Consider the following 8,952-nt stretch of genomic DNA (forward strand, 5'->3'; position numbering starts at 1 on the left):
AAGCATATTTTTACAACTTGAGTGGACTGAAACCTAATTGTGCCAAGTCATTTAGTGCAGATTACAGGGATAACTGAGAAGAAATTAAAAACAAACATGCTTTGGCAAAATCTGAATATTTCTCAGAGACACTATTTTCTGCCTTTGAGAGGGTGTTTGGTTTTGGAAAATAATCAAGTGTGGCAAACACAGTGGACGGTTAATCTGATAACACAAATCACTTGTTATAAAAATGTTGATAATAAATGGACTGATTTCCTGTGCAGTTGAAAACAAGTTCTATTGAGGATGTGGACACACGATTGATGAAGCTCATACGTTGTGAATTTTGTGTTCCGATTTTTGCTTTCACAGTTCTTCATGTTCCACCCTAATTCCCAACGCTCTCAGCTTTGACACTAATAACCTAGGTTATAGGTTTTAGATTATTTTGTTCTCAAAATGACCTCTAGTTTCCTCTTAGTTTTATAGCAATATTATGATGGAAGAGACCAGCACACGTTCTCACCTCAACAGATCTGAGAGGCTTTATTGACGGGGGATGGAGAGAGTGTGGGGAGGCCAGAGTAGCAGAGGCTCCGAAGACCCATTTGAAACCTCAGCAACCTCTGGGGAAAGTAATTACAAAATGAGTCCCTCCATTGGTCAACGTCTGTGGCATAAAAACACGTCACCAAACCCTCCTGAGCAATTCAGGTCTACTCCTTTTACACTCAGAAAGTGATCAGAGATCCAACTGTGATGGCTTCAGCAAGTCTGGGGCTGAGCAAGTATTTCGTTTTTTATACCTCTGGTCCCAAAAATGTTATCACAAAAATGATTCTAATATATAAAAGATGGCAAGTTCTTATTGCATGGTGTCTTGTCCCTAATGAATTAAAGGAAACACCGAAAGGAGGTGTTTCAAAATGGACTCAAATAAAAAGAATGGAGTGAGCAGCAGCAAATAGAAGTGGTAAAATAAATAAAATTGGGGAAAGGCTTCAAAGTACAGCCTAAAAACCTGAGGTTGAGCCTGGAAGATGGTGGTGTGGAGGAAGGATTCGCAGGAAGAACATGCCTTTACCAGTTTATTTCTGTTTAAGCATTGTCCTGATACTTGCTTTGGTCACAGAGGAAAGACAGAAAGAGGTGAAAATTAATAAAGAGGTCTATTATTACTATTATGTCAGAAGAAAATGACAAGCCATTTCATTTGTCAACTACAGAGTTAGAGTGAAAATAGGAACATTAACTCAAGATGGTTGGTTCACCTGGGGAGGAACACCGAGCAGGTCCCAGCAAAAAGATGAAACACTCGTCTCTGGGATGGTATTTGAGGAGGTGAGAAGATGTCTTAGAGATAGGGTTACCAGATTTAGTAAAAAGCAAACAAAACAAACAACACAACAACAAACAAACAAAAACAGGACACAGTTAAATTTGAATTTCAAATAAAAAATTATCTGTGTGTGTGTGTGCGTGTGTGTAGTATTTTTAGTCAGTCCCATGGACGTACTAAATGAATCCAATGAACATACTCAGTTCAAATTTAACTGGGTATCCTGTATTTTATACCAAAGAAACCTGGGACAGCCCCTATGAGAGCATGGCAGCAGGATGGACTGTGCGAGAGGAGCCCGACACTCTGGAACTATTTCTGGCAGGGAGGGAGCAACAGCTGAAAGAGGGCGAGAGGAGGAGGCAGAACTGGATGCCCTTGGAAAATGCTGGGTTTCCTGTAATCCTGCAGCATGCTGTCCTCCTGTATGACCGCCGTCCTCTGTGGCTGGAGGCATAAAGGACAAAGTTGCAGGAGAAAGGAGTTCTTTATCAAGCATCTCAAACTTAAAAAATAATTGGGACTGGGTAGTCAACAAACGCATGTGAAGCTACATGATTGCTCTCATCCACTTTTCTGGAAACATGAAGCTTTTTCTGGTTGAGCTTTCATTTTCTCATTTTTTAAGAGATGTGAATACCAAAAAATGTCTTTCTTTCATAAGAAAAACAACAGAGCACACATGATGCTAAATAGCAGATGTTGAGGAGACAGAAGGATGTGGTGAGGACTAGGGGCGTCCTGTCTGAAGGGGACAGTATCAAAATCCACAGAATGCACAACACAAAGAGGGAACCTAAGGTAAACTATGGAGTTCAGTTAATAATAATAATATAAGAATATTGGCTCATCAATTGTAATAAATGTCCCACACTAATGCAAGATATTAATAATAGGGAAAACTGTGCATCTGGGGAGAGGGTATATATGGGAACTCTCTGTACTTTCTGTGAAATGTTTCTGTAAACTGAAAACTGTTCTAAAATAAGCATATTAATTTTAAGAAATGAGTTTTGCTGCCAGAAAACTTTGAAATTCACTGAGGTTTTAAAACAAAATTTTACGTGAAAATAGAAACTATCTGAAAATTTTAAAAGTAATTTCACATTTATTTTGACTTTCAGCACTCAGAAAAGTAGGATTCTTGCTTTCCTGAAAGAATAGGTCATATTGCAAGTAAAAGCCTTGCCTTGTTACTCAAAATGCGGGCCGCTGACCAGCACTGCCTGGAGCTTGTTAGAAATGCAGAGTCACAGACCCCTAAGGAAGCACAAGCATCCTGCATCAGAATCTGCCCTTCAACAAGATCCTGGGGTGGTTTCCATGCACATTCAGTTTAAGAAGCGCTGGTGCAGCCGTCAGAAACACCGGCGATGATATCAGATGGACTTGGTATTGAGTCCTCACTGCCACACTCCTTCTTCTAATTCTGCCCTGTGGCAAGTTCCCTAACGTCTTTAAGCCTCAGTTTTCTTATTTCCAACACAAGGGGAGTGAGAACACCTACCTCAAAGGTTATTAGCAAGATGAATGAGCTCATGCTTGTACAGCTCGTACATGCTTGTACAGCTCGTAGCACGGTTCTGGGCAAATAAAAAGTAGTCAATAGAGGTTGAGGATTGACCTAACGACATCTAACAACGTCAACATTGGCAAACATCTAGGAAGAATTTGAATTTAGGTTAGAGTTTTGCCTCTTTAACTTCCAAGATAATTTTTTTCTAAGAAAGGAAGGAAAGAAAGAAGGAGGGAGGGGAATAAGGAAGGAAGGAAAAAAGTTCTTATCCCTTAAGGGATTAAGCATGCGAAAATCACTCCTCAGATAGCTGTATTGTTCCCTTCTACTTGTGGAAATAATTGGCATTGTTCTCTTGGAGCTCTGCGTAAAAACCAAAAGAATCAACCTGCTCCACATTGACACCACAGAAAGCAACTCATTTAGCTCTCATTTAGTCCAAATGACTCCTTGTTAGTCAGCTACTCCATCTGACTTCCCTTTTACAGAGAAGGAAGTACAAGGGTCCTCTTTGAGTCCTACTGAATAGCAGCAAAAGTGCCCGTGTGTCTCAGCACTGGAACCTGTGACCTGGCCCTGGTGCCTCTTTTGGACTCTACTAGAAGACATTTAATGCTAAAATAATTTCCTTAAGGCGGACAGTTTAGGAAGTAGAATTGTACCTAATCTACACTGGACTTAATTATAAGAAAAGGGCTTGTATTAAACATGCCTTTTTCTGTTCTGTGTTTCTGATGCTTTGGCATCTTGAGGCCTTGCCGACCCTGGAGAGACTGCCCCTCCCAGGGCTAGCCAATTACTACAGACAGTAAACTCAATAAACCCAGGCGCATGCCTTTCACATGCAAACTAACTAATCCAGAGCCCACACACACCCTTATCTCTACCTGGCTCTCACGCTCTGGACCACTATCCACCTGCCCGAATCACCCCAGGCCCAAGTACCAGGCAGTTTGGGACAGCCCCTACAGCCCAGTGCCTGCTAAAATGATTCACTCTGGCCAATCCTAAACCTGCTCACCTTGCCTCATCCTACAGAAACCAAATAAAGTTCCTCGTCCATGTTTTTCTCCTACTCCCTCTACCTTCTGACCAACCCTGGTGCTTCCCCATGTGACACCCGTGGTGTGCTGTGCCCCCTCCTCTTGGGAAATGTAACAAACTATGCATTCAGCGGCAATCATTTCCTGATCTGTTGGCCTCACCATACCCAATAATAATAAAACCTACATTTTAAAATAGGCTTTTTAAAGGTGTTTTACAGATTACAGTATTTGACAACAGAGTGATCTGTTCTGAGCAATCAAACAAATGGATACCTTAGGGTAACTCCCTGTGATATCAGAAGTCAGAGGCTACACAGTTTGTTTTAATGGCTAGGAGGACACTCCTGTGGATCTGAATGTGGATGGTGATTCAATTGTTCATGCCAGTCAAATATTATGATGGGGTCATTTATTAATACTGTTCCTTCTGTCTCAAAAGTTCTTGTTCCTTCAATTTCTGTAGAATTCCTACTCCTTTCTTAGACTCAGCCTGAAAGCCCCCTCCTGGGTGAAGCCTCCCTCAGTCACCTCAGTTCACGTGTTGCTCTCACGTTTGGTACTCACCTCTGTCTTATGCGGTGGAGCCCTCTGGTTAGTGTTGGTTGTTGGTGAGTCTGCTCCCCTGAGACTGTGGGTTCCTGGAAAGTGGGGATTGTGCTGTTCATCTCTGTAGTCCTAGCACTCAGCCTAGATGGACGCCTAACTAGTGGTTCTGGACTAAGTAAATTAGTAGTAGAGTTATTTCTTGGGTGGTGTCTTAGTTTGTTAGGGCTGCTGTAATGAACTGCCACAGATTGGGTGGCTCAAAAGAACATAAATTTATTCTCTCTCAGTTCTGGAGGCTAGGACGTCTGAAACCAAGGTGTCAGTAGGGCCACACTTGCTCCAAAACCTCTAGGAGAGAATCCATTCTTGCCTCTTCCTTCTAGTTACCCCAAGCGTTTCTTGGCTCGTGACAGCAAAACTCCAATTTCAGCTTCAGTCTTCACAGGGCCATCTTCCCTCTGTGTCTGTGTCTGAATTTCTCTGTTCTTATAAAGACACCAGTCATAGTGGGTTAAGGGCCCACCCTACTCCAGTATGACCTCATCTTAACTAATTACATCTGCAACAACCCTATTCCCAAATAAGGTCGTGTTCTGAGACACCAGGTCTTAGGACTTCAACATATCTTCCTGGGGGACACAATTCAATCCATAATAGATAGTAAGGATCTTATGGGAAATCCCACAGAGGGCACGGTCTGTGCCTTCCATGCCTTCTTTTTACGGGAGAATTCTGATTTAGAATTAAGATCACGGGCAGCCTTAATAAATAGCAGCTGGAAATTGAACATTAGAGAAAAGAAATGAAAGAACTGTAGCAGGAAATACATCAACCTCTCAAGTGGTATAAAAGTACCACTCAGAGCTCTCTTTCTAACATTGGTTAATGAATGAAAATTAATTAACATCTTTATAATTGTTAATGGGATGAAATACCATTTACTCTTTACACAGGTCTGATCCAGATATTAGAATCATAAATATTCACTCTTCTTTCATGTTAACCACAATTTGACAATTTACCAAACGGTTAGCAGCTTGCTTTCTAATAATTTTATTAAACAACGGGAGAAAAGCAGGTTAATTAATTCTTGAGCACAGCATGGTAATATATCAGGAACGACATCGAGAGGTTGAAAGCCTAAGATGTTAGCAGCACGGGTGTCAGCATCAATGGCAGATGACATCCTCTGAGTAGACATCAGCACTTTTGACACTTGGTCACTGGCAGCCTTGCCCTGGGTAGGAGCAATGGTGGGGACATCTTGTAGACCCTGCCATGGGGGTCCCAGCAATGGTGGAAAACAACACCTTGCTAAGCTGAGCCAGTTGAGGAAGAAAATGGCAGGTGCCAACAGGTAGCAAAGAGGCCTTGACATCACACATACCAGATGCTCTCTTCAGGTCCCAGAACCATTTGGGAGGAATTTGATGAAGCAGGCATTCTAGAAATTTGGCAGAACACTGTGAGGCAGAGCCAGAAAACTGTGCGGTGGTGACATTCACCATGACATTCTTTTAACTCCAGTCTTGTCTGGTTTTGAGTTCCTGATTCTACAAAGAAAGCAAGTAACAAAGATCAACCAGAATCCCTGAGGGAGCAAAAAAGTGAACGGCACAAGGGAAGAGAGAAAGGTGATATGAAGGGAAGAAGACGGTAGAATGAGAAAAGGAAAGAGATGTCCCCAGCGACATCAAGAAGATCTAACGATGAATCAGGTGTTGGTCTTGAGAAAGGATGAGGCTGGGAAGATGTTTTAAGTGTTTCTGTCTAAGAAGCATGTTAGAGAGGTGAATAGAATTTTTGTTTAAAAGATGGGAAGGGTGTGGAGAATATCCAGTGTGTCTCTGAGAGGGTAGAGTGGTGGGAGCAAGGGTTGGGGTCTGGGGCAGCTGGTGTAGAGAAGGGGATGACTAGGGAAGGTGGAAAGGATGTGGCAGGAGGGCTGTTGACATGCTGTCCTGAATGTCCACGTATACCAGAGGAAGAGCTATTGTGCACTGTTGTGCAGGTGGGGTCCTGAACAAGGGCAGCTGGGTGAGGGGAGGAGCAGGGTTTAGAATCCACCAAGCTGTGGGCCCTGTCAAGATGGCACCCCCTTGGAGGAAGTGGAGAGGCTTTTTAAAATTCCCAAAGCACCATGTGTACTAGCATAGTCTTGGCCGATAGCACTTTCTCTGGTCATTTTTTGACACCTGGGCCACTAATGCTTCTTCCTTCTTTGTCTCCCCTATTTGGAAACATCTTCCATCTACCCCTACCCATTCTGTAATGCCTTGGGCCTGTGCTTATTTTCCCAATCAGCCCTACCTGAAAGAAAGAATCAACACAGACTTAAGAAAGAATTATGCTGCGTCTCCATCTCAAGCTTCCCTATCAGGTACTGCTGAGTACTTTTCCTGCCTTAACATCCAGGCCTTGCTTTCTCCATTGACCAGAATCTTCACAGTAACTTGTATGTTCAGGGCTCAGTCATTCTTTGTTCTCAACAAGCTCTTCATAACATTCACTCCCAGTTGACTTCCATGCTTCCCTGTGAGGAAAGGTTATTTGAAGGCTTTGTCTTCACCTCTCTTAGGCTAATGCTTTCTCTTTTAGGTCTTGGATCCATCTGAATACTTGTAAAACTACGAGCTGTCTCTCCACAACAGTGCACAGATTTGCACATACATTTTCAGTAGTTTCCAAATTCTGTAAAACTCAGTCATAGCACTCCCTACGAAGGTAAGTCCCAGCTCTAGAGATCATTTGAGGTAGTTGTAGAGTCCTGTATGTTGTATCTTGTAATTAATTTCTCTTTTGTAGAAGCCAGTCTCAAACACAAAACAAAAACTTGATGTAACCAAATATCTGTGGTACCCAGAAGCATTTGTATTTGCTGCCAGTGCTTGAAGAATGCTGTCCTACAATTTCACTCTAGTCTATCTCCTGGTCTCCAACTTCATACCCTGGGTTCAGGCCTTAGCCATTTCTGACCTGGTTTATTAGATATGGCCTCCTCATTTATTATCCCCATTCTTACCCTCCCTTCATTCCATGTTCCACTCTGGCTTCCAGAGTGATCTTTGTAAAATAAAATTCAGATGCCATTTCCTTACTTAAAACTGTTCAAGGACTCCCCCGTTGCTTACAGCTGCTATGTGATTGTACACTTGTGACCACCAATCCCTTATAGATCAAAAAGTGTAAAGCTTTGATCAATGTGTAAAATCTGGTTTTGCTCTAACTGAGACTACATGATGATCAGAGAGAATGTGGAGCTGAGAGGGTCATGCAATTCAGTGCAGACTCAGGTAGAGCTTGCTGACACTGACATCAAGCCAGGCCAAAAGAAAGTCCACACGTCTCCTGGAACTGCAGGATCCTTCTTTGGGGAGTGAGAACAGTAAATGGGTCTCCCTAAAGAGCAACCCAATGCTGAAGGATGACCAGTCACACTCTCATAATTCTACTTTAGCTTTTTTGTCCAAATCTCTGCAAAATGGGATTCTTTTAATAACAGAAGATTCTAAAATTCTAATAAGAGAAGATTCTTCCCTTATAATCTTCTATAATCTTATAATGTGTGAAAAACGGAAAAATTTCATTCTCTTGAACATAAAATGAGGCTTATAGTTTTTCCTCCTAACATTTCTAAAATATGTAAAATAGATCAACATCCTAGACCCTGAGACAAGGGTTTATTTGGGAGGTGAATGGCAGAAGCATGGTGAGGGGTGGAGATGTGAGATGGGGAAGGAAAGAGAGCTGCTAACAGGCACATTGATGAGGGGTTGCAGCTGTGGGCAACTGGACTCTGTTTGCTAGGGCTTCTGAAAGAAGGTGAAGAAAAAACCTGAGCTTTGTCTCTCTGAGGGTTGAGGAAGCAGGAGTATTTTCTGACTAACAGCCTTCTTTCATTGTTTGAGGGGTGCCTGTGGGCACTCCTTGGTACTTTTGGCTGATCCCTTGTGCAGGCTGAAGAATATATTTTCACCACCAGAAAAAGCCCTCAGAGAAACACACTGGGATGTGAGGGAACTGTCTGAGGTGACTTCCCAAATGGCCTGAGGGGATAGGGGCCAACCAGTTGGTTATAAATAGGCTTAAGACTCATCTCTTTACAATGTAAATCAATTTACAATTATGATTTTGAATAATTATGGTACTTCATCTTATTATTAGACTATAAATATCCATTTATATATATATTTACACACACAATATTGTATATCTTTATGTATTTTTTAAACTTGATGTGTTACCATGTTTTTCATTTAGATCTCTACTGTAGACTCAAAAATTATTGAAAACCGTTGGCTTGAAGACTAGCAAGCAAAACCCTAGCATGATATTCGAGTCCCTCAGGATCTTTTCCCAGCTTTGTCTTCCTCTTCTGCATCCTGTCCCTCAAGCGCTTTATGACCCAACGTGACAAAATCCTTATTGTGTTGTTTCATGCTCCCAGGCCTTTTAACATGCTGGTTCTTCTTCCTATGCTGTTTTTTCTTATTTATCCATCCTTTAAAGCCCAATTCAGTCAT

The 8,952-nt window shown here is 42.0% G+C and overlaps 1 long non-coding RNA gene across 1 annotated transcript; it reads right to left on the reverse strand.

Annotated features, from left to right (window-relative positions):
- Nucleotides 1-1,524: 1,524 nt before the first annotated feature.
- Nucleotides 1,525-4,891, reverse strand: LOC138923953 (uncharacterized). The gene is made up of 4 exons (XR_011438331.1): nt 4,817-4,891; nt 4,448-4,521; nt 2,829-2,904; nt 1,525-1,768 (listed from the first exon to the last, which is right to left on the reverse strand). It is a non-coding gene; the product is annotated as an uncharacterized lncRNA (long non-coding RNA).
- Between the last annotated feature and the right edge of the window lie 4,061 nt (nt 4,892-8,952).

Source organism: Equus caballus, chromosome 4 (assembly GCF_041296265.1).
Source record: "Equus caballus isolate H_3958 breed thoroughbred chromosome 4, TB-T2T, whole genome shotgun sequence".
Taxonomy (NCBI): Eukaryota; Metazoa; Chordata; class Mammalia; order Perissodactyla; family Equidae; genus Equus; species Equus caballus.